The sequence below is a fragment of the Hyposmocoma kahamanoa genome, unplaced genomic scaffold (assembly GCF_003589595.1).
Source record: "Hyposmocoma kahamanoa isolate Upper Pololo Valley unplaced genomic scaffold, ASM358959v1 80, whole genome shotgun sequence".
Lineage (NCBI taxonomy): Eukaryota > Metazoa > Arthropoda > Insecta > Lepidoptera > Cosmopterigidae > Hyposmocoma > Hyposmocoma kahamanoa.
In genome coordinates this window covers 8,650,534-8,676,115 of record NW_020654051.1, presented here as the reverse complement: position 1 = coordinate 8,676,115, position 25,582 = coordinate 8,650,534, and the positions used below count along the sequence as shown (strand labels likewise).

Here is a 25,582-nt window from a genome sequence, read left to right as displayed (position 1 = left end):
TGTGTGTGTGTGTGTGTGTGTGTGTGTGTGTGTGTGTGTGTGTGTGTATACTCTACAATTTTAGATATTTATGACAATTCGGTACTCTGTGCGAATTTACAACTGGTTTATTTATAATAAATTGATGCTTTATTCATTATCTACGTAAATTTTCTTATGACTATGATTTATTAACATTATTATTGTCTAACATGGTAAATTGCCTCCGTGGCCGAACGGTTACCATGCTGAACTGCCATGCACAGGTCATTTATTTATTTTGTGAGTTTAGGTGTAATTTTTGGTTGTCTATGTGTATGTCCATGGCAATTTACATCGGCGATACTGAATTTCCCTGTATTGTTATTGTGAGCCGTAGTAGGTGATGGAGAGGTGAACGGTTGGAATCCCTGTTGGCTGAGTACATGTGTGAGTGGAGCTAGAAATAGATCTCGCTAGCAGTGAAGAAAACATCGTGATGAAACCTACATGTCGAAGAACAACCTCTGGAGAACGTGTGAAGTCTCTAACCGACTTTGCGCCAGCGTAGCGGGCTATAATAAAATGAATAAATCGATAGTTGCACTATCCTACATTCGATTTTCGATTTAGTTGTCTATACCGAAAAATGTTCGAATATAGTTACTAATTTAGTAATTACTAATTAAATTTTCGATGTCCAAAAAAGGTTTTATTTAGCCAATTTTTAAATTTTACCTATCGATCTTATTACTAATTTATTAACAGTCAACCCCATTACTATTACAATATTTGATCAAATATTAGTAACTATTTCGATTCACAATCGATAAAGCGATATCAAAAAACGGATTATTTCTTACAGCTGTCTTGTGTAGAAAATGGAATAAAACAGATTCCATGTACTACTATATAATATATAATATAACGCACATACACTCAACATAGCCCCTCACTAGGGAAACCCCGTGTCGCGCGTGGCATGGACACACACATAGACAACCACAAATTACACCCAAACTCACGAGAGAAATAAATTTAGGCTATACAAATATTTCTCCCGGCCCGGGAATCGAATCTGGGATCTCTGCGTGGTAGTCCAGCATGGTAACCGTTTGGCCACGGAGGCACTTGTATTTTACAGTGCTTTTCCCTTGAGTTTTAATACTCAGTAGCAGTAGAGCTCCTTGTGAAAAAGTTCGTCCAGGGTTGTACTGCCACCGTACGTATTTCTGCTGTCAAGCAGTAATGTGAGCATTACTGTGTTTCGGTTTTAAAGGGTAAGGGTGCTGGTGAAATGGCATATGGGGCTTCTAAACTTATATCTCAGGGTGACAGGCGCAGTGGCAGTGTCTCTCAGATCTTTGTGATTTATTTGCAACTGCTATGCTCAGGCATGTCGCTTGACACCAAGCGCACGACTTGTTCGCTCTGTCACTTGGTATAATATAATCTCAGTACAGAGTACCAAAAAAACCGACCTCTAAAGTAAGTGGAATTACATCTATTTGCCAAGTTTTATTGAAATCGGTTACCGGAAAGTGCGCAAACCCAGATTCATTCCCTCGTTCGCCACTGTACGGAACATAGGAGGTAATAAAAATCGGTTCTCACTACTCAAAGTATATTGAGAGAGAAAAACGCCTTGAATTGGAGAATAGCAAAATCAACCATTAAAATAATTGCTCCTTATAATAAAATTTAGGCGCTATTTATAAAAATGAACCTACATGCGTGAACAGCCACCCTTAGAGGCGGATGATTTTCTTCAAAATTAAATAGAATTACTATGAGGTACCCTCTTTCCAACAAAAAAAGAATCATCAAAATCGGTTCACAAATACCGGAGTTATCGCGTAACATACATAAAAAAACAGTCGAATTGAGAACCACCTCCTTTTTTTGAAGTCGGTTAAAAATAAACTCCAATGGACACTACACTAACCTAATTTTTGGACCAGTTTTGTTTTTATTTTGTTTTTTTTTATAAAATTGATTTTAATTTTTTTTCCAATCTTGTTTTTTGTTTCTTTATTTTTTTTCACGAAATTCGGGGAGCATAATGTTAGTAAATAATATAGCTATTTACAAAAATAATAGAAACTGACAAAAAAAATACAGTTGACGTAGTGTTCATTGGAGGTATCGACGTGAAGTTATTTCATTGTCGCCATTCTTATTTTACACTTCACCGATATTTTCTTGTTATTGACCCACCGCGTCGGCACACTTTAAGTTAAATCTAAGTTGCCATTAGCAACATTCTACTACATTTTTTTCTACATACGAACAGGAAGGGATAATACAATTCACTACTTGCTATATAATTACGTCGCGGTGGATAGCCTCGCACGATTAACTCCACATTGCGTTAACTTGTAACTATTATTCTGCAGCATCAATGTTTAACATGCTTAGAGCTTGAAGAACCCTTACATGATTCTTATATAACATTTTAATGGTAGCTAATCTTTTTATATTTCGATTATAAAACGCACTGCACATAAAAGTTAATAAGAAGGTATTTATTTTACAATGTTATAGCATCACAGCATCAAAGTAATCGGGAGAATGCCGCAGTGGGAAGAAACATTCATTCTTCACTTTTTGGTTTTATTTGTAATTATCAGTCAATCGCAAACCATCATTATCGTTTCGCCACTGGACATTATGCCTATCCAAAACAGATTTGCATAAAATGTTAAGATTTATTTGCAATATTCACTTTTATTGTATATCTTCTTGATATTTGTACTGCCATGACATTCATCTGTTTTTTGTCAAAATGCTCTACTAGTTTTGTTCCTTTGTTGCCCGTGGAACTACCAGCAGAACTATTAGTAGTTCCACGGACAATAATATACTAACAGTTGCCACGTATATATATTAACAGTTGCCACGTCGTCGTGGCAACACACGTTGTTTCGTACTGAGTCGGACTGTAAAAAAAAGAAGAAAAATTTTCTTTGTGATTGTTCAATCTTTTTATCAATAATAATAACAAGATATATTTTCTATCTTTCAAAGGCCCAATTACAAATAAAAAGGCATCGTACATATTCCAAATTCAAATTTGTACACACCACCACATTCGTAGTAGTGACCCGGTTTCAGAATAGTTTCATAATAAAACCTAGTCTTTTTTGCTACAAGAGAATACCAATAATCATATAAATACTACTAATAAATTGTCAAAACCGGAACTTCTTCAGGTTTTACTGTAATCGTGTAAAAAGGAGGATTTGTAATAATTGGCAGGTGGATTCGCTATTTGCCAAAGCTATGAATTGAAGATCGGGAACATTTTCCCTTATTTGCTGTGCCGATTACCACACTCACAGAATATCCTATTTGCTAGCGGTGAAATACACTGCACGGGATTTATGATGTCACTTAATAAAAGTTTGTTTTATTAGAAGGTAGCACGGCCCGCGACAAATTGCCGCGTAAAGGTCCTTCTACACGGTCCAACTCCATCGCGTGTAAACTTGCACACGACAAGTACTAATTTGTAAATGGGAAAACAGTACGCTGCTTGCAAGCATACCGCTTTATTTTACACTTCTCACCCGTACACAACCAAATGCATACATGGCTTGCGCAAGCTTTCACGCGCCGTCGTGTAGTGAAAGCCTTGAGATTCAGCTCTAATGTCAACGCCCAAATGTCCGTCAGCTGAAGATGATTGCAAAGAATACAGTGAATGCATCTTCGCCATTACAGTTTTTTGTATAAGACCCACAATTAAAGACTATAAAAAGTATACTATTTCCTTTACTCTCCTTAAATTTAAAAGCCAAGCGTTTGTCGGCGTAGTATACTCATTTAAATTGTATAAAACTCTATAATTGTTGGAATTCACTATTTTTAAATATTCGCAAACTACTATATAAACATTATTTCTCTTTTTCGTATAGAAAAGAGGAATGATATGTATTATTGTCGTATGACATATCTATACATATTAAAGAAGTAGATATAGATTAGATATTAGATGCAATCGAGTCCATAAGAAGAAGTAAACAGAATGGTATAACTTCTCGAGAGCCGTAGAGAATTATGTACTGTTACTTAACGACGCTACCAAGAACTACATCACGCTACAAGAAACAACTCGTGGATTTGTATCTTATGTAAACTTAAGTGGGTAACACGGAGCATGTTCTATATCGAATCATAAACAAAATCATGGAAAAAGGAACTGTTTTCCTTTTGTGAATATTTATTCCGAAATTTCCACAGCGCAAGTCTAGTTGGACGATCAGAGGTATTTGTTTAACAATCCAATGCAACTGGAAATGACCGCGGATCTTCAAATCAATTATTATTTACAAAGTCATACACGTAAATTCAACCGTTCATCTAATCCAGTCGTTGCTTAACAGGAATAATATTTATTTCAATTTAAACAGAGATTAAGGTGTTAAGTTTCTAATCCACAGATAAAAATTAAACAGTATTGAATATACACACATCAAAAGCGAAACTCAGGATTTATAATTAAATTTTTTAACACCGTTGGATTTATTTTGGTCAATTGTTTAATTTGAATTTGAAAATAAATTGACCAAAAACAAATCCATTAGTGTTTTAAAAAGACATCAAAAAATCTAATTTTCAGTATTTAGCAAGAACATAATTGATCCCTAGATACTTTTGATGTCTCTACTTACAATACCAATACTGTTTTCCTCTGTGCATACTGATTTATTTACAATCTATTAGTTAAACTTTAACATATTCTAATGATGCGGTTTATTAAATGACTGTAAATGAAATAGCCGTAAGTAGGTATAATGATTTATGTATTTTTTATATGTTATTACAGATGTACTGTTACAAATAAGTTATAAACATCTCTAAAAAATGCTAGGGCATTGACTTTAGTTAAATACCTACTTTGCTCGTGACGGTAATTCATTGGAAATTTAAATTTCTGAAGTAACCTTAAGGCTCAATTTATATTGCGGTGGAATGGAATGGAAGCGAATTTTTGTAACGATATTTACATAGGATAATGAAATGTATGTCCAATTGTATAACGCACAAACTAAGTACGAGCCAAAATCTTTAGAGCTTTAAATCGCAAGATCTGAGGGGTACTGCCACTGCGCCCATCATAGACAGAAGTTGACAAGTCCCACGTGCCTGTAATTTCACCAGCTCCCTTACCTTTCAGAACTGGAACATAGTAAATGCTGACATTATTGCTTGGCGGCAGAAATACAAAAGGTAATAAACTGTACTTACCTGGACGAACCTTTCACAAGGAGCTACTACTTTACTGTTAGTGCACCTAAGCACTCTGAATGTATGAATGAAATTTATCAATATGAATGTGTATGTGATTAATCCATTCAGTAGCAGTAGAGCTCCCTGTGAAACAGTTACGTCCAGGAAAGTACTGCCATCCTATCTATTTCTGCCGCCAAGCAGTAATGCTGGTGAAATTACAGGCACATGGGACTTGTTCACTTATATCCAAGATTGACGGGCACAATGGCAGTGCCTCCTAGATCTTTGCGATTTAATGCTCTGAGTGCGCACGTGCACGACTTTTCGTTCCGTTACTAGGTATCATAATAATCTCAGTATAGGATACTTAAAAAACCGGCCTTAAAAGTCACTCAAACTAACACCTCTAAGGACGGCAAACCCTAGGTGGAATATTATCTTCAAATTTAAATGGTTTACTTAAAAAACTACTGATTACCCACTTTTCAACAAAAAAAGAATCTTTATAATCGGTTCAGAAATGCCGATGATATCGCGTATCATAATTACAAAAAAAAACATACAGTCGAATTGCGAACCTCTTCCTTTTTTTGAAGTCGGTTATAAAATAAGGCTACTAAACAAATGTAAAGTAATCAATATCTCAGGTTAAAGGTTAACAGTGGTAAGCGAACTAGTTCTAAATAACTCCCCTTGAAAGATGCTTTTCGCTAATGACTAACTGACTAAATAACGGTATCAAAAATATGTTATAACATGTTATCAATTACCAAATTAATTATCATAGTTATTTCATTTATATAATATATTTATTTTTAAAAGCCACCACAGTGAACATTAAAACTAATTACATCGTGTTTTTAATTAGTCTTGACTCTCCAAGTTTTAAAAATTCCCATTTGAATTAAATAAACGTATATATACATTTATGAAATAAATTTTAAACGAGAATTTCCTTTCACCATGTTTTACTAATATTTTTCCGGCGTGGATTATATGGTTATAGTTATTTTTTGTTTCTTATTTTCAGATTTGTCCTGAAAACATCCAATAGAGCCGGCGAAGAACAGTAGAGCTAAGTTCCTGAAGCGCTCTCAATAACGCCACTGCTATTCTTCTATAACCAAAAACAGGTAATTTCTTAATTATCATTTTACCGAATACACACACAAAGTGAAGTTCCATATGCAAAGTAAAATAAAAATATCAATGTGAAGTTTCGTGATAATATATAATCAATGTCATTTATTAAATACCCCACACCCGAAGAAAGTCTTCGGAAGCACGTTGTGAGAACACGTGAAAGATCGCCAAGCTTATAATGAATTCATAACACGTTGTACACTGAACTATACAGGATTCAATATAATCTTAGTACAGAGTACTAAGAAAATCGACCTCAAAAATGCGTGGAATGAAATGTATTTCTCAAGATTTATTGAAATCAGCTACCGGAAAATGCGCGACACCCGAGTCATATCCTAGGTTGCCACCTTTAGAGGAATATTTTCTTCAAATTTAAATGAGACCACTACTGAGATACCTTCTTCCCAACAAAAAAATAATCATAAAAATCGATTCACTAATTCCGAAGTCATCGCGTAATATACATACAAAAAAACATACAGTCCAATTGAGAACCTCCTCCTTTGTCTTTTAAATACCCGAAATAGGAATTTTGGTTCCTCATATCATCATCAGCTTAAATGCACCCACTGCTGAACATAAGCCTCCCCCTGAGCACGCCATCTCTCCCGGTCCTGTGCTGCCCGCATCCAGACGTTGCCGGCTGCCTTTCTTGGGTCTTCCATCCACCTTGCCGCAGGGCGCCCTACATAGTTTGCCTTCACTCCAGAACAAGTCTATTCCATCGGTTATCAGTCCTCCTGTAAATATATCCAGCCAACTACCACTTGAACTTAATCTTACAAGCTATAGCGGTGATTTTAATTCTCTGACGTATGACTTCATTAGGAAATCGTTCCATCAGAGAAACCCCATATCACTTGCCGATGAATTGACCGCGTACATTATTAGGGAACCAAGTACTTATTTATTTTTATGTACTGAAACCGACTACAATGTGGTGAAACCTTTTTGTTATACTTTGTATATTATACAAACACTTCTTAACTCTGGGTTTTTGTGTCATCGCGATTACTACATATTGGAAATGAAACGTTGCATATATTTGGTTTTTTTTTTTCAAATACTCCAAGGTTTCGGGCTCTTGACAAGTTCCATGGTCACGGTTACTGGCTGATATGGTATTATACTCTGAGATGAACACGAAGTGTACAGGGAGAATAAAAAAAAGAATACAGAAGCTTCTCGCGTATACTCAAAAGGGATACGATCAGAGTACCTATAAATTCTGGGTTGTCTACTTTTAAAATTTTACCCCATTAAAGAAATTGAAATGAAAATGAAGCCGTGGTAGCCTAATGGTTTGACCTACTGCCTCTCAAGCAAAGGGTCGTGGGTTCAAATCCAGACCTCTGAGTTTCTCAGAATTTGTGCGAAATTTAATTTGAAATTTGTCATGAGAACTAAAAATGTGAACAAACAAGTCTCACTGTCAAAGGGGCATCTCATAGACCATAAATATTTTTTCTGATTCGTTTATTAACCGATTCTACTCTTCACATTACGAACAATAATTATAATAGAAAAAATACCCTTTTGGGTTAATAAACTTACAGAACCTTTTAAAATCACTTTGTCTTATAAAATATTTTAGATTGAGAAAATGACGTTATGAGGAAATGACAAGGGCCCATAGACAATTATCCCAGCCACATTGCAAAAAAAACATAACGTACATTAGGAACATAAACTCTGTATAGTTTTGTTTTCGATATCAGTGTCTAATATAATTGCCTTTAGTTTTTACTCTGGCGAAATTGGTTCAAATAACGTATTTTCATATGTAAACCAAAAGCCTACCAGTTTTTATGCTATTGTTTAAAAACTTTGAGAAAGTATAAAGCAAACAGTACGACTCATGGTTAAGTTATTGAGTGTGCTTCTTGCTGAATAGCACATTCAATTACGACAAGTGCAAGCGCCAGAAACCGAATGAATAACATCGCGATGATACAACTCGGTCTGATGGGGATGCATCCTGGAAACCATGCTAATCTGACCCGTTATCTACCCTTATCGATCAAAACTGACTTATTATTTTTATTATTACTTGTAGGTACCACTCTTTAATAATGAAGCAACGTAGCATTTTTATTTATAATTGTTATTAAAAAATATTATTGTTAATAAAATATAAAAGTAATAGTGCCTACTATAACAATAAATATTATTGTTAATAACGTGCATGTGTTAGCATACCCTATTAAAAATAAAAACCGAACAAACAAAAAGAGCAGCCAAAGGTTGTGTACCCCGAAAAAACAATATAAAACATCTTGCATTAATTTTTAGACCTTTTCACTTTTCCACTATTCCTAAGCAATATGCAATTAAGTTCATTACACTTCTTGTAACTCCACTTTTAATGTTTACGAGGAACATAGCTATGAAGTATTCAACCCGCATTATTGGACATTCTATCTTTATAGGAGAATACACCGTGCACACATAGTCAAAATGTTATTCACCTTATGAGTCTAAACAGTATTCAAGTTTTAAACTGAAATCCTTGTATTTTTATTTCATTGAATTAGGTTTCAATTCTAGTACCTTGTCGTCGCCTACTGTTCCAGGCTATTTAACTTTGTGAAACTCTTACGTTATATATTAATAACCACGATATTATCAAGTAGTGTTCTTGATCTAATAGGTCAATTAGTAAGCAATAATAAGAGGAACGTCGACGTGTTAATCGTATCTCTCGTAATTTAATGTTCCCACTCAGTATCGTTCTAATTACGTGAACAGTCGTTATTAACTTATTACCAATGATCAGAAAAGGTGTTCCACATATGTAGACAGATATATATAGCTACAAGGAGCGACATAGAGTTGTTAAAACCACCAAATCTTAATTAATTACTTTTTTCGAATTCGGGATTTCCGGAGATAGTTTTACTGCATCGTAAGACAAAACTAGTGGCCTAGGAAGACGAAGTTGGATTTTAAAGTAATTCTAATGGTGTCATGTAAAAATGCGGTAAATAACTGACCTTTAACCAAGGCAGAGAATAAAAAAGTGACGACAATGGTCACTCTCCGCCCCTCGTTATCTGTGTCCCCGATTGCCTGTGAGTACCTGTGTTAATAAGATCATACATAGTTTACATTTTTAATCTTATTAACACAGGCACTGGCACGCACTCGGAGTGGATAATGGTATTCATAATGATTATTGTGAATTTAATTTCCTAAATGTAAATTATATCAAATTTCGAAATCTAATAATTTTATTTTAATGAAAGAAACTCTCTTTCCGGAAATCTCGAAATTGGAAAAAAGTAATTAATTAATATTTGGTGGTTAAGAACTCTATGTCGCTCCTCGTAGCTATATCTATACATGTATTGCTATTGTCAGACCATTGCTTATTACCTATAAAGCCAAGCCAGAGACGCCATGGCAAGTGGTCTTTCGGCATTCTTACATGCAAGCGCACACTGACGACCATTATGACGCGGTATCGTTAAGCATGCCCAAGCATAACGCTGTCGCGACATCGTGCTTGTCCAGCCGCGCTTCAGTTCAGCGTTGTTGCGAATATCGGCATCCGCTTTCGCGTATAATCTGCATGACTAAAGCATCCGCATCCGCATCAATTCTGTTCCACTCGCTGGTGTGGGAAAAACAACAAAACATATAATTACAAAACAAACATTTTATCGGTAATTAAATATTTAACTTGCAAATTTTCAATTTTGTTAATTATAGCTATTGTTTTTAAACTGGTCGATTTGAAGTGAAACGATTGACGACACCCGTCAATTGTTTCTAATTTGGTCTGGCCAATCGGAGCGCAGCTGTCAATCATGTAATGATTTGGCAGAATAGTTTTCAAACACATTAAATGACATTTCGCCTCTATTTGTGGTTATATATACTCGCTGTGTTGCCATGGTTTGTCAGTTTTCTGTTATTAAACACTCGTGACAGTCCTATTAAGGCTAGACAAATGCCATCCTATTTCAATAGTACCCATTATTTTATCAAATAATAAATAATTTCATATTTTCAATGCTGAGTCTACAATGTAACAAAGATTTCCAAGAAAGTTAAGCAGCTATAATTAACTCCCACAGATCAACACGCAGTGGCTCTGGCACAATATATTTTAAATATATGTATAAAAAAATAAAAATATATTGCGCTCTCCATTAGTATAATAACCTACAAATGATGATTACCTACCTATCTATTAACTTTCGTATGTTTTTGTTTTGCTACTAGTCCTTTTTTGATTTTTTTAATATTCTTAATAACATAATGAACACTATGACCTTTTTGACAATCATTTTATAAAGTGTATAATGAGAGATATAACAACAAATAATTTTTACTTGGTATAAAACATTTAATATAATTTCCAAGGATATAATTACTCATGGAATATAATGAACAAAACACCGAACGTCATGGCGGTCCTGGCCACATATGTACTATTGAATCAAGAGCACGTCTACGGCAATTGTAAGTTTTCATAATTTACAAATTACCAACTCCCAACTTAACTACACTTTGTAATTGAACAGAACAATATCGTCGCTATTAGTCAATATTAATCTTCATAGTGCAGCATTTATCAGCGGCGCACATTCAGCTAATCAGCGCTAATGTTAATGCCCGCCATTAGTGTCCGACGATTGTGGCCGTTCTTCAACTTGTGTACAGATAGAACTAGTGTTATATTGCACTTTCTGCGTTACTGTAAAGCTATATATACTTTTAAACTTCTGCGTTGTATTGTATTAACATTTGGAAACGGGAATAAACGCGTTTACATACGAATAGGTATTTTTCACACCTACCTAGTTTCCCGTGTTCACAGGCTGACTGGTTATGTGGTGTTTATATCTCCATCTCGGCGGTGGAATCTTCCTCCACCCGCATAACATTTTTTAAACTACCGCCACCCACAACACTAACCGTGTCCCTATTCTGTACCACAGCCGTATTCTGGTACGCGGTCGATAGCGAACATTGAGTTTTTGCAAACCGTCCCTCCCGATTGAAATGATTAGGATGTTTTTTGATTCCAATCGCTTGACGTCCAACTCTCGAATAAAAGTGACGATCGGTGGAGAGAACCTGCGTACGATGAAACTCTATCCAGTGATTTGTACCCTTGTCCAGTAAAAGTTCTGCAATAGCTGACTTATTACATTGGCGATTTTTTACAGCTGCTATATGTTCTTTGAGCCTTTCAGTGACAGTTCTCTTTGTCTGGCCTGTGTAGCAACTACTGCAACTCCAATCATTTTGCAGACGCCAGGTGTTTAAAGTGGTAAGACATCCTCACACATAACTAATTAACTGACTTCAAAAAAGAGGAGGTCTCAATTTGACTGCATGTTTTTTTGTATGTACTTATGTTACGTAATAACTCCGGTATTTGTGCACCGATTTTCATGATTCTTTTTTTGTTGGAAAGAGGGTGCTTCCATAGTGGTCACATTTAATTTTGAAGAAAATCATCCACCTCTAAGAGTGACTTTTGATCATAAAGATTATTTTTTATAAATAGCGCCTAAATTTTGTTATTAGGAGCAATTATTTTAATAGTTGAGTTTGCTATTCTCTTATTCAAGGCGTTTTTCTCTCAATATTCTTTGAGTTATGAGAACCGATTTTTATTATCTCCTGTGTCAAGTTCCGTATAGTGGCGAACTAGGGATGAAACCGGGTTTGCTCACTTTCCGGAAACCGATTTCAAAAAATCTTGGCAAATATGTAGATGTAATTCTTAAATAGACTTTTAAGGTCGGTTTTTTTAGTACTCTGTACTGAGATTATTTAATAACACCGGTCGGCTATCCTCGATATTGCTACCAAGTGCTGTGGATGGGTCTCCTTTATTCTGTCACCCATATTGGACGCCTTACGATTTGATACTCTATCCTATTTTTTTATTATACCTGTCAAGTGACGGGACGAATAAGTCGTGCGTCTGGTAGTAAGCAACACTAACTCAGAGCTTTAAATCACAGAACTCTGAGGGGCACTGCCATAGCACTCTTCACCCTGAGATATAAGTTGACAAGTCCCATGTGCCTGTAATTCACCAGTACCTTTACCTTCAAAACCGGAACGCCCTGTAATGCGTACATTATTGCTTGAAGCAGAAATAGGTAAGGTAAGGTTTTATTTCTTCCTGCTGAGAATATTTTCAATATAAGTAAATGTGAACAGCAAATGTAATACAATTATTGATAAACCAAACATACTAATTGCAATTCCTTTATAAGAAAAGGACTTAACTATTTCAATAATAGAACACATAACAAAACAATTGTAAGGAAACAAAATTATAAATTTTTCTAATTCGTTTTGTCAAAACACGAATTATCTGACTTAACGCGTTTTTAATGGAGAGTGCAGAAATATTCTCTAATGCAACTACCTAAGAATTTCTTTCCAAACATTTGTTTTTTCTATTTTATTTTGTAGCAGATAAACGTAGATCTCACCCAGATCTAAACGCAGAAAGCGAGAAACGACAATTAATTCGACATTTAATCCAACAGCCACCGAGCTGTGTGACTATCTTCTTTGACATCATACATTAAACTCTTATTTATAAACACTGATGGTTATCGTAATCACGTTTTAATTACCGGATATAAGAGGATGATTTCGAAATTTGCGTTTTGTTATTTTGCTACCAATGCAATAAAACGTCATGTTTTGTGTTTCGTCTTGTTAAATAAGTCTACGATATTCGAGATTAAAATACCATTATGTAAATGTTTAATGTAGATTATTACTTTATAGAATAATAACCATAGTTAATTTAGTGTTATTTAAGTTTTCACTTACTCATTTTGTATTACACACAAAATACATTTAAAATTCGAACTCCGCAAAATAGTTCAACTTTGTGAGACGATGTTCTAGCGGACTAGTCAAAAACAAGTACACTTAAATTTAGAACGTGTAAGAAAATTAAATGTTGTGATAATAATTACATTCTTTCAGAAATGAATGGCCTCTCGTGCCAGTTTTAAGCAATGGAAGGAACAAGTCACTAGAACAAGCACAAATAATAAAAAGAATGGCATTGTTGTGATAATGTACATACATCTTTGCACGAGCGTGTTGTATGTTTGGATACAAAGAATACATAGAAAGTAAAAAGTATATAATTTAAAAATTATTTTCAAATTGGTTTGGTTTTCATTGTTTTTATATTGATCAAGTATACAAGTCAATATGTAATAAATGATCAATGTGTACTTTTTATCCATGTCATAATTTGTAATAAAAATTCAGCAGGATATCTTAGCAAGTAAACACATGCAAACAACGTACGAACATGACAAGTAAAGTACCGTAGCAACTGGCTCCCCGATGTGGTGTAGTTGATTTAGCTACTGGCTGCGCAGGAGTGGATTTATTCGCCCGATATTATGCGCCTCGGTGCGGCAGGTAGCGTGATATTGTAGTTGTAAGGTTGCTAACAATGTGCAAGTTCAGAGCGGACCTAAGTGAAATGAAGTCACAGAACACAAGCGGAGCGGAATTTCTTGTAATATATTTCTCGATTTTTGCATTTAATCGATTTAATTTCAACAAGTTCCAATGCTGTTCTTATTATTATCCGGAAGACGTAAAACGGTGTTTTAACGCGGTTGAGTAAACGAGATAGTATTAATCTGAAACAAGTTTTTGATTGCTTGTGAAGGTTACGAATCAATATTAATGCTCAATATTATCTAAAGTACGTACTTACTTAAAGGACGTACTTACGTGTTATAGGTAGCAAATGTTTTTGAAAGTTGTATAATAGAAACTTGCCGAAGTATTTTTATGTAGGTACTCATACTTGTTTTATACTAATAAAACGATAAAATCGAATGTAAATTGCGTACATAAATGTATTTAGTGCTACCTCCATTTATTTTCACATTTCCAACTCAGGAATCGCCCCCGTTTTTGTTATATAGAGCCCTAAACTCAAGGTTATCAGCGCCTGTGGGCTAGCGGCATTCCTAGACCACTTTATACACTATCGACTGTTCCTGAGCACGCCTGGACATTCGATAGTCTGACTAACGGTCGCTGACACTTACCCGATCACACTTACCAGCACTTTGCAGGGGGCCTAAGACACCTTTTCAAAAATATCATGCTCTGCTATAATAACCTAGTATGGTACACTTGAGTGAGAGGATAATTGTTCTACAGTGAAGTGAAGGCGGCGTATCAATGATGTGCGTAATGTGTCACCTGTAACAGCATTCGCTCACCGGTCTTTAAGTTGATTCAATTTGCTTACTAAGTACTAAGTAACACAACTACTAAGTAAAGTCCTGGTGAACTAAATAGTTGAGATGGCCCAATATTGTCGCCCATTTTGAAGTTGGAGTTACAGCGAAACAGATAATTAATTATATTATCATTGATAATAATTAACATGATAATTGTCTTGATATTTATAAAATTTATTGGAATAACAAAGTGTAATCGCTAGCAATGTCGTGCCATAACCGTGCCATATGTTTACTGTAACTGATTCCGTGGCAGCGTTACCATGCCGGACTACGACGCAGAGGTCTCAGGTTCGAGTTTCGGGCCGGGGGAAATATTTGTATAAAAAAAAATGTATTTCTCCACAAAACATAGGGAACACAATACTTAAAAAATGAATAGAAAAGAACAATTGAGTGATGTGGACAAAAAGGTTAAAGACTCAGCATTGCTGATTTTCAGTCTTCACCTAGCTAGCTGTATGGCCTACATTTATTTGTCTCGTGAGTTTGGGTGTAATTTGTGGTTGTCTATGTGCGTGTCCATGGCACCCGCGACACAGGTTTCCCTAGTGCGGGGGACTATGTTGAGTGTGTGCGTTATTATTATTATTATATCTATTTTAGACTCGCTTCTCCCGAGACCAAAAAGGTTAATTAATTATTATTCTTATTACCCGAGACGTCACAATCTAAATCGCTTCCCCAAAGATTTTTCTTCGTGTATTATTTAGTTTTTAATGATATAAGAGTCGTAATCAATAAGTAAGAAATAATCTCTAAAATATGTATAAAGATTTAATAATAATGATTTGATAAAAAAAATATTTATGTTACGTTTTTATTTTGTAATTTTCAAATAATAAAACAATCAATAATTATAAATGTCTTTTTACATAATATTTTAGTACTTATATTATTTTTTTTTAAATATTGAAGAGAGAGAACTATTTATCAGCAAAGATAATTATCGGATACATCCATATATGATAGTTATCAGATAATTTTAATTATAAAAAAAATATCTTTCAATTTTACAAATTTGTGTATGTTGACCGTTATGCAATAATATTTATACAATTTATAATAATGTCATAGCTAAGAACTGAAATGAAAAGAAAGAGATGAAATTTTAAATGATAAAAGCTGCACTGCACAGTTGTGCAGAAGTAGATCCATCTATTAAACATAGCCGTCCGAAGAGCTTACCGAATTTAGAGCACACAAATATATAGGATTTTTTAAACATTAACTAATTGCTACTACCGAGAAAAACTAGTACATGTAACAAGATTGATGTAATGGAGGATGCCAAAGAAGAATACCAAGTATGGGAGACACGCGTAATGATAGTCATAGCACGTAGCAGTGAAATTGACACCTCGGATGACATATGGAAGATGTATAACTATTGAAAAAAAAAAACACATCGCATGCCACTCACGCAAAGAAGCCCGTCCTACGAGCGAGCTTCATACAAAGGAAGTTGATCCTATTTTGGGTGTTAATTAATGAAACTCAAAGATATATAGTTCACCCGATTTACGAACTAATATCCAAGTTTTTTAGGTTCGTGGTGTTATTAGACCACGAACCAAAAATAATCAACATTATCAACCCCACGCTAGCCCAATGCTGATTAGGGATGAAAAAGAAGAAGAAAGAAAAAACGTGTGAAACGTTTTCCGAATGTTTAGAACCTTTTTCGATCGTAATGTAACGATGTTTTCCTTCACTGATAAGTTCATGGTGAATTTCGAATTACGCATATAAATTCCGAAAAACTCAGATGTGCGAGCCCGGATTCGAACCGGTATGTTCCACAAATGCCCCGTAAAAATGTCCCCACGGGTGGGGATCCTAAAGTTTTTTTTTAAATAATCTTTTCTCGGTCTATCGACCCTGGGCGCGTTTTGTTTTAAAAAGTGTAACACTTTCGATATTTTGTCAGTGACTGCGTCGAACTTTCGAATTAAATCTAACTTTAGGATTCCATCAGTGGGGATTTTTAGTTTAGTTTTTTTATACTTCTTGCTTTACATACTAAGAAATCGAAAAATAGGAAATGTAAACACTTACCATATTAGTAATGACTTTGGGCAGTAATTGCCACCTGGATTGCGCTATCCGTGGCCGCGTTGAGATCTATTATTACACTATTGCGGATGCTTAAGCACGCCATCTATCATATTATTTGAGGAAACAATTAACTACGAAACGTCTGGTAGGACTATCTGCTTAATCATTAACCTGTAGATTTATCAGGCAGTAGGTAGCAGCCGGCACAACTTCACGATCCCGCAATCTCAGCGGATTGTTATGGAGATCTCTAAAATTGTTACAACAAAATTACTACTGATATTTATTCAGAATTATCGGAACGGTAAGAATAAGATTTCCTATAGCAAGGTGTAAGTCGATACCCATTGAAATGACATGTCGCTAACTGAGTAGGTAATCGAACATCTCAGATATTTATGTGAATTTTATCTCAGTTAAATGTAGGTTCTCAACAAAACAGCCTTCTGTCAATAAATACCTCTGCAAAATATTTACAGGCTATAGTTATTTTAATGACTTGATTATTTACCACCGTTTAATTTCAAATTTTAAATTAAACAGAAATGGCGGAACTTACCTAATACCTACTTCGTTTTTATAAATTGGAAAAAATTAAAACAAATAAGCAATGATCATAACCTTTTTCTTCAGACAACTACTGTAAAAGAAAATATCGTGAGAATGAATGACAAATGATATTTTGGTATGACATACTAATAATATGGATTTGGTCAAATGTTCAATTTTCTATCTTCCGCCATGGACTCTTTGTCCCCCCATATCATCATCTTATTTAAGAGCCAGATTCTTGTCGGTATAGCCTCCTCCATTTCTCAAGGTTCGCAGCCAGTTTCTTGACCTCTTTATAGGTGTTCACTTTGATAATATTTTCCGCCATAGCATTAAGTAGAAAATTGAACAAGCTATAACAATTTTTATGTAAAAATAAAGTTTTTTGCATGTTCTTAAAACCAGCCAAATGTCCCTTACGTCAATTGACATTAAACCATTGATATGTTATTATTTTATGAAACGTTTCCATTTAATGTTTGTAACCTCTGCTGTTTCTTCAAGTATTTTATAGAGCAAAGTTTTTGAAATATATGAAGTATGTAAAGATCGAAAGTTTCATTTAATCTTTAGTGAATACTACGAATACTACGAGTAGAAGAAATGCAATTATTACATAAATTTAATGAATATGTTTGAGAATTTCTTTCGAAATGACGGAATGAAATGGCGCCTTATTAAAGACCCCAATTTCCTTCTATCTAATGCTAAAACACGAAGTATAAGCAATTCTTAATTGCTTAGGCACATTTCACAGCCATACATTTACGATAATACGGTAACAAGTGTTACAAGAGTGGCTACAAAGGTAATAAACGCACCATTATAATCAAACTAATTAGGTACCTAATTTAGCTTCAATGCCGAAACTCTGCAAAACTTCAGGTACACCAATGAAAACGGTAATAATTCTTACGTTTACAGTCGTCTCACCTAGCAGTGGTACTGTCGAAACAATTTTATCTGAAGTCATTGTAGCAAAGAATTATATCAAACACTCGGAAATTTCTATCCAGGAAAGCTGGTTCGGTTCATTGTTCTAGCTCTACAATTCAACTACCAAAGCATGAATCCATGTATTCAGCGTGATTTCTTTCGTGTACATAATCTGTGTCAAGAGTGTTTTCCTTTTGTCCAAGAATAAAATCACTGCGCATAAAGTGCTGGTAAAATAACTTTAGAAATAAATTGCTACGCACGCCTTGTGAAGCGTCAATTTGCTTACAATTTTATGGGCTGTTTGTATTGCCAAGATGGCACTCAAAGAGCTAGAAAATGTGACAATTTCTTTCTGTAACCCCATGTGGCTGTATGTGCGTGGTAGTGTATTTATATTGTGTTGTAGTCGAGCTTTAGTGATGTATTCAAGGAATGTGAGTTGCATATATTGTTTTATTTGTGCTTATCTCACGCATATGTTGGGGGGAAAATATTATATAATTTTAGCTGCCGTAGTCTCGCAGTATAGTAAAAAGTTATGAAATATTGGAGTATATGCTGGATTCTTTTTTCCATTTATTTTATATTTATATAGACAATCCAATAAGCGGTCGAACGGATATGTCCATCACCAACTCATTTATACATCCCACTGCTGGGCGATGGTCTCCTCGCGGACGAGGGCTTAGGCCATAGTCCACCAATCTGACCCAATGCGGGTTGGGGACTTCACACGTTTTTTGAGGGTTGTGAACCTTTGTCGACGTGCAAGTTTCATCACTATATTTCCTTCAACGCTCATGGTATGCAAATTAAATTTCGCACATAAATTCCCAAAAACTCGTAGGTGCGAGCTCGAATTCCAAACCACAGCCTCTGTTGAGAAGCGGTAGATCAACCATTAGGCTACCACAGCTTTTTAATGTGCATGTGTCCATTGCATTGGATTGTGTTTATTTTTTAAATGTCAAGTTCAGTAGTCTGAGTTTAATTCAGAACTATCGTGTTAAATAGCTTTCTTATTTACATAGCAGCGACTTCAATTTGCATGTCTCAAGAAGCACCGATAAACAGTTCCTGCTCAATAATTACCTTAAAAGTCATTGGAGACTTTGTGAATACAACTCTGTGATAAATCCAATCTAAGAACACTGATAACCTAGTTGCGCGAACGCTTTCTTCCCTTGTAGGTGGTCTTGAATTTGATTCCCATCTGCACCACTAAGGCTAAGTGGAATAATATGCAATTTAGTTCACTAAATATTAAGAAGGAAAATATCTAGACGAAATTTAACTCACAAAGACTTACTTATGTTGTTGCAAACGTAAGATATATCGAACCCGTATTGGGCTAGCGTGGTGGACTGTAGTCTTAACTCGTAGGATGGAGTATTATAGCTCACCACAAGGTACACCTGTGTCTCGAAGTGAGATATGATACCAGAATAAACCACCGGTATTATTAAATTACACGTGGTACCTGATATAGGTTGAACGATGAAGTACAACCCATGATAGTAGCAGTAGAGCTCCTTGTGAAAAGGTTCATCCAGGGTAGTACTGCCACCTTACCTATTTCTGTCGCCAAGCGGTAATGTCAGCATTGCTGTGTCACGGTTTTGAAGGGTAAGAGTGTTGGTGAAATTACAGGCACATGGGACTTGTCAACTTATGTCTCAGTAGGGTACTGTGGCAGTGCCCCTCAGATATGTGATTTAAGGCTCTGAATGGCACTACAACTGTTATGGACAGAAGTGTTGATTACCACCAGACGCACGACTTATTCGTCCGTCACTTGATAGGTATAATAAGAAAAAATATGACGGTAAAGTATCAAAGTCATTAGGCGTCCAAGATGGGTGACGGATTAAAGGAGACCCACCCTCAGTACTTGGTAGCAATATATAGTAGTATAATATAATGGATTGGCGTGTCGTTTACTACCAGGCGCACAACTTGGAGTAATAAAAAAATCATAAACTAAGGCAAAAGACTAAATTCTATTGTGTATGCCTTTAAATTCTAAAAAATGCAGCTATTTAATGCGTAAGGTAAAACAGTTACAAATGATTATTCTACCCAGGTACATGAGTAGAAGTATTTATGCAATCCGCCCTCAAGCTATCCTTCTATGGGCATTAATAACATTTATCAATAACCAATAAAAGCTACGATCGCAGTAATTTTATCCCATACTTATGAAGTACGAAACGTGCTATTATGGTCAACGATTTATTTTAAAACGATTAAAAAAATAGGTTGTAATCGTCGATCTTATTTAAATGACGACGTGAGTACATTTTTCTATATGAAATTTCGTTTCTTTTTAATTTTACCGAATATCGTATGGTACGATGATGTTAAGGATATTTAGAGGCAATAGAGATGTTTAAAGTTATTTTTTACTAAAATTGTTCATTAAATAAATTAATGACAACCACATCAATTACCTCAAACTAGGGAATTCCCTGTGCTATGAGCACCAGAGCAACGGAGTTCACTCCAGGGCAATCGAACCCGGGACATCGTCTAGCGTCCACGATGCAAACCGTTGGGCCACCTCGGTTATTAACATTTTATTTTCTTCAAAATTATAGTAATTGTCGTCAAAATTTAGCTATAAACACACGCCATACTCTGATATTGATGAGATCCACTTTCAACGGGAGGACGTGCTACCGTTGTGTAAATTTTGTTCCTTTTTATGTCTTTTTTATTACTTTAAATTGGAGAAGTGATTAGGCAGGAGAAGGCTCATACTGCCACACGAGGATACAATCAGCTTGGAAACCACGGGTACGCCTGAACGTCCCGGAGTTGACCACCTGGTCCTCTCCTCCGCTCGCCAACTGGCAAGGTGGAGCATTCCGTGATTTTCGTTGGGTAGCGGGGCAGCCTGTCACGGGTGACGTTCCCGCTACTTAGGCCCTCAACTTCCCATGGCCGGCAAGGATGCACCATGCTTCAGATTCCACTAGCCTCCAGGACCGAGTAATCAATGAGGTAGTTCCCGAACACGAGTCGGAACACGGTAAAAACCATTTGGCGACTCGACTGCGTCAGGACCGTGCCACATGTTACGCGGCTAGAGTTACCACCCGGTAACTAGCCGCGGTCAAAACCAGCAGGTGTTGCGTTTAGCAACGACCAGAGATCACTTGTAGGATCTCGAGGGTAAACCTACGGAAGCGATCAACATCAACATGCTCAAACATTTATGGCCAAAAAAATATGAATTGATATAAAGATAAGAATGCATTGAGTATTGAACTACCAAAATATCTTCTTATAGTCTTTTATCATCAAAGACCTTGATCAGATTTTTACTTTAGAACTATCCTAAAAGTAAATTAATTTACCTGTTCACAAACACAGGATATATCCTCTCTCACATGCCTAACTGTCGTGGGTAGCATTAGGTAATTTATTTAGTGCAACGTATTTATGTTTACCATTTTACATTTGAACCATTTTTAACTGCTCATGCCAAACTTGTTCTCGCTATGAGATATAGTCATGTATCAAAAAGCAGGCATACGACAATGAGCGAAGAATGTTCGTCTTTGAAAATTAAGTAAGATTGTAAGTCTTATTTAGATACGAAAATATACATAAGATACGTAAAAAGTATTACTAAAGTAGATGGCATTATTTAGTTTTGCATGCATTTGCATTATATCGTCGACATCATCCTCACTTTCCATCAGGTAAGATGGAGGTCAAATGTGCACTTATTTTTTATAAAAAAAAGATATACGGTGCGTATGTACGTAATAGGTAATTGGACAATACTGAAAAAATTAAAAACATTCCATTTTTTTAAATTAATTGCCTTTCTTTCGAAAGTTTCTAATAAACACGACCATTCAATCAATATATATATGAAATAATAATGATACGTATTTTTAATTAGAAAATTTATATTTCTTTAACCAAATACACCGCATTTTAGTAGCAGTAGAGCTCATCGTGTAAAGTTCGCCGTGGGAAGTACTGCCACCTTACCTATTTGACGCCAAGTGGTAATGGTAACATTACAGTGGTTCGGTTTTGAAGGGTAAGGATGCTAGTGAAATTGCAGGCACATGGGACTTGTCAACTTATGTCTCAGGGTGACAGGCGCAGTGGTAGCGTCCCTCAGAACTTTGCGATTTGTGGTACTGCAACTGCTATGGATAAACGTGTCACTTAATACCAGGCACATGACTTATTCGTCCCGTCAATTACTTCCGTAGTATAATGTCCAACGGGATTCTCATGCGGGGTAAAGCAGCAGACATTCAAACCATATTTCTATTGCAAAAACGATTGACTCGTTCTGTGTACCGTTTAGGCTCTCGGGTTTCTCTGAGAGAAAAGTTTAAGGGGACTGATATCACGACTGTGGCGTCACAGTGCATTTACTCAAATATTTTATATGCCCGTAAAAATATACATAATTTCAATAATAAAGAAGATATCCATAATATTATCCTTACAATCAAGTCCAAACTCATGGTACCACGATTTCGTTTAAAAGGTAAATGACTCTTTTATAGGGAACTGTATACGTTTTTACAATAAAATTCCGGAGAATATATTAAGATTATCATTTCCTAACTTTAAAAATTACATTTAAAATATTTTTATTGAAAAGTCATATTTATTACATAATTGAAGACCACGTGTTAGATAAAGATGTATGGAAAGACAACATGGCTCCAGATTCCACACAAATTTGATTCAAAGTGTATTCTATAGCATTTATTTGAAAAGAGCAAACTTAGAGTTTCTTGCTCGTTCTTCTCAGTGAAGTCAGCGTAGTGAACGAACAGTAGTTTAAAAGTAGCTTAAATATGACGTTTTCAAGTGAAATTTTTTTTTACCTATTAAATAAATGATTCTTTGACTTTGGCTTTGAATTGGTATCATAAACGTGACGTCATATGTAAGTAACCAAAGAAACGTCGCCGTATTCACTATTTGTCTATTGTGTTGATTTTTCTCTGTCTAAACACTTTTAAACGAAAAAACTGTAAACATTTTGTATGGATTGGACTAAACAATACGAAGTGGTTAAACAATACGTAAAATTTTTGTGGGTGATAAATACATATTGTCTAGTTTGTATATCTACTAATTAAGTACGTCACGCGTTCCGAGTTGACAAGTGTTGCCGTAGACAAGTAATTTATTTTTAATACATTTATATAAAGTTTTAAGGCCTTGATAATTTTTACTTAAATAAAATAATATTATTCTTGGCTGTATATATTCATTATCGTTAATTTTAAATACTTTCTGATAAGTTATCTGATTCTCTATTGAGAACATTTATGAACTTGTATAATATAAATAAGACTGTAGTTTTAGTATTATGAATGTAAAAGAATTAAAAATAGCAACATATCGTAACATGAATAACTGCAGAGTCTATTTAGCTTTTCTAAATGACAATTCACAGAAAATACAGTTAATTACTAACTTTTCCTCACGTCCGTTTGTAGTCACGAAAAATCGGAATGTAACCAGACATTTCCGACATTACAATAAGATGTAAATGAGTCAATTAAAATACATAATCATGATAGTGTAATTGCATCAATCAGTACAGAAAGTTGATATGTACCAATTAAAACATTTATTTACTTTGCATCACAAGTATATATTGACTTCTTTCCTGTCGTTGTCACAAGAAACAGCCGTTTTTACAATTTTGCATGTCTGGAATTAAGTTCAATATTCTTTTCTCTTAAAAATGGCTTCATATGTTATAATTCGTCTTAAATTATGTTATTTTTATAACAAAAGAAAACAAAACGGTTTGAATATGACCGGATCGATGGAATTTTTTCTAAGTATTCGATTTTTATATTAATAATTATAACAAACTAGTGGAGTCATTTCACAAAAAATAATTGAATATCAATTCAAATAAAATTTAAAAATTATTATCAGTTAGGGGCGCAATATTGCATTTTACACAAATAAAAACAAATAAAATAGTAATAAATTAGAGAATAAAACAAATGAATACATCCGTGTGTCAGATGTACCAAACAGACTTACCAATTGCTTGGTTTCAAACTAGGGGGTTCCCTGTACTATAAGTACCAGAGCAACGAAAATAACGCCGGGACACTCAGACCAGAACAAATTTAGAAAAATGTCTTTTCCAAATCGAACTCGGAAGCTCCTCCTAAGAAGTATATATACTTATCGAGTTCTTAGGTTTTCGCGATGGTTACATATAGGAAATGAAACCATTTTTCCAGATTTAAATCGCGTATATTTGTTTTTTCAAACAAACCGACGTTTCGGGCCCTTTACAAGTCCCTTGGTCACGATTGACTGAGGTAGTACAGTCTTCAACCAGTTATGTCTAATATTGATACAAACCACCCTATTTTTTCACTATAGTTACAATAGTTACTAATTAAATACCTTATTTGAAATTTTACAAAGAAACATTCCAATTTACGTTACATTAAGTTTTACAAATTGTTTTATTCTCAATATCCCAAACTGGTGGTACGGAGAAACCATCTTCCCTGTTGAAATTAGGAAGTTTTTTAATTTCAATGGCTTCTCGCAGCATCCTGGGTAGACAACGGACTTCTTTTGCAAGGACCTGGGGTTTGTCAAACTTCATTGAATGTGTGGATCCATGACATGCTCGCAGACTGCAGACTTGTTTACGCGACGCTGTTTGACATCAGCTATATGTTCTTTGACACGGGTACAAATACTTCGCTTTGTTTGTCCAATATAAGAGAGACCGCACTCACAGTCAAGCTTGTAAAACAAATCTACGCGATTTAAATTCGGAAAAATAGTTTCATTTCCTATATATATACTTACTTACTTACTTATTAATAAGTAATATTGTAGGTGCAAAATATTTCCTACTGATAACATAATACAGTGATTCGTCCAAAATCAAAACCACCATCCTTTTAAAGCCTAAAGTTTTTCTTGCCAACTTTACAACAAGATTAACAACAAGAATAACTGACCATAATAATCTTAACCGCTAATTGCGGAAACGTTACAATAATAAGAATGTATTGGCAGGAAATTAAGCTTTGATTTTTTGTTGTAATTCCATTTTACAAAATTAACTTACACTTACATAATTAAAGTAGTTGTTTTTTTTTGTTTAAAAAATAATGGAATTTAATATGATTCATAACATATTTTTTGTGAAGCCTTTATTAAGATAAAAGAATATTTAATAATAATAATCATTTATTTCCAATCACAATGGTATTGATCTTATAATAGGTATATTAAAAAGAAACTGAAATGGCAAAGACCATTGAGAGAGCGGAACCTGTACTAGGACACTACGTGTTTTTTTTTATAATATCAAGTATAAAATCTTTGAGTTAATTGTATCAATCTAGTTCTTAGGTTTTCGCGATTGTTATACATAGGAATGAAACTATTTT

At 34.9% G+C, this 25,582-nt stretch overlaps 1 protein-coding gene across 1 annotated transcript in view; it reads left to right on the top strand.

Moving 5' to 3' along the window:
* LOC113233842 (WW domain-binding protein 11) overlaps nt 1-25,582 on the top strand; it is a 191,685-nt gene that overhangs the window by 131,931 nt on the left and 34,172 nt on the right. The window contains exon 4 of the mRNA XM_026469059.1: nt 6,224-6,326. The gene's annotated coding sequence lies outside the window, so the exon portion shown is untranslated. The remainder of the gene's footprint in view (nt 1-6,223; nt 6,327-25,582) is intronic.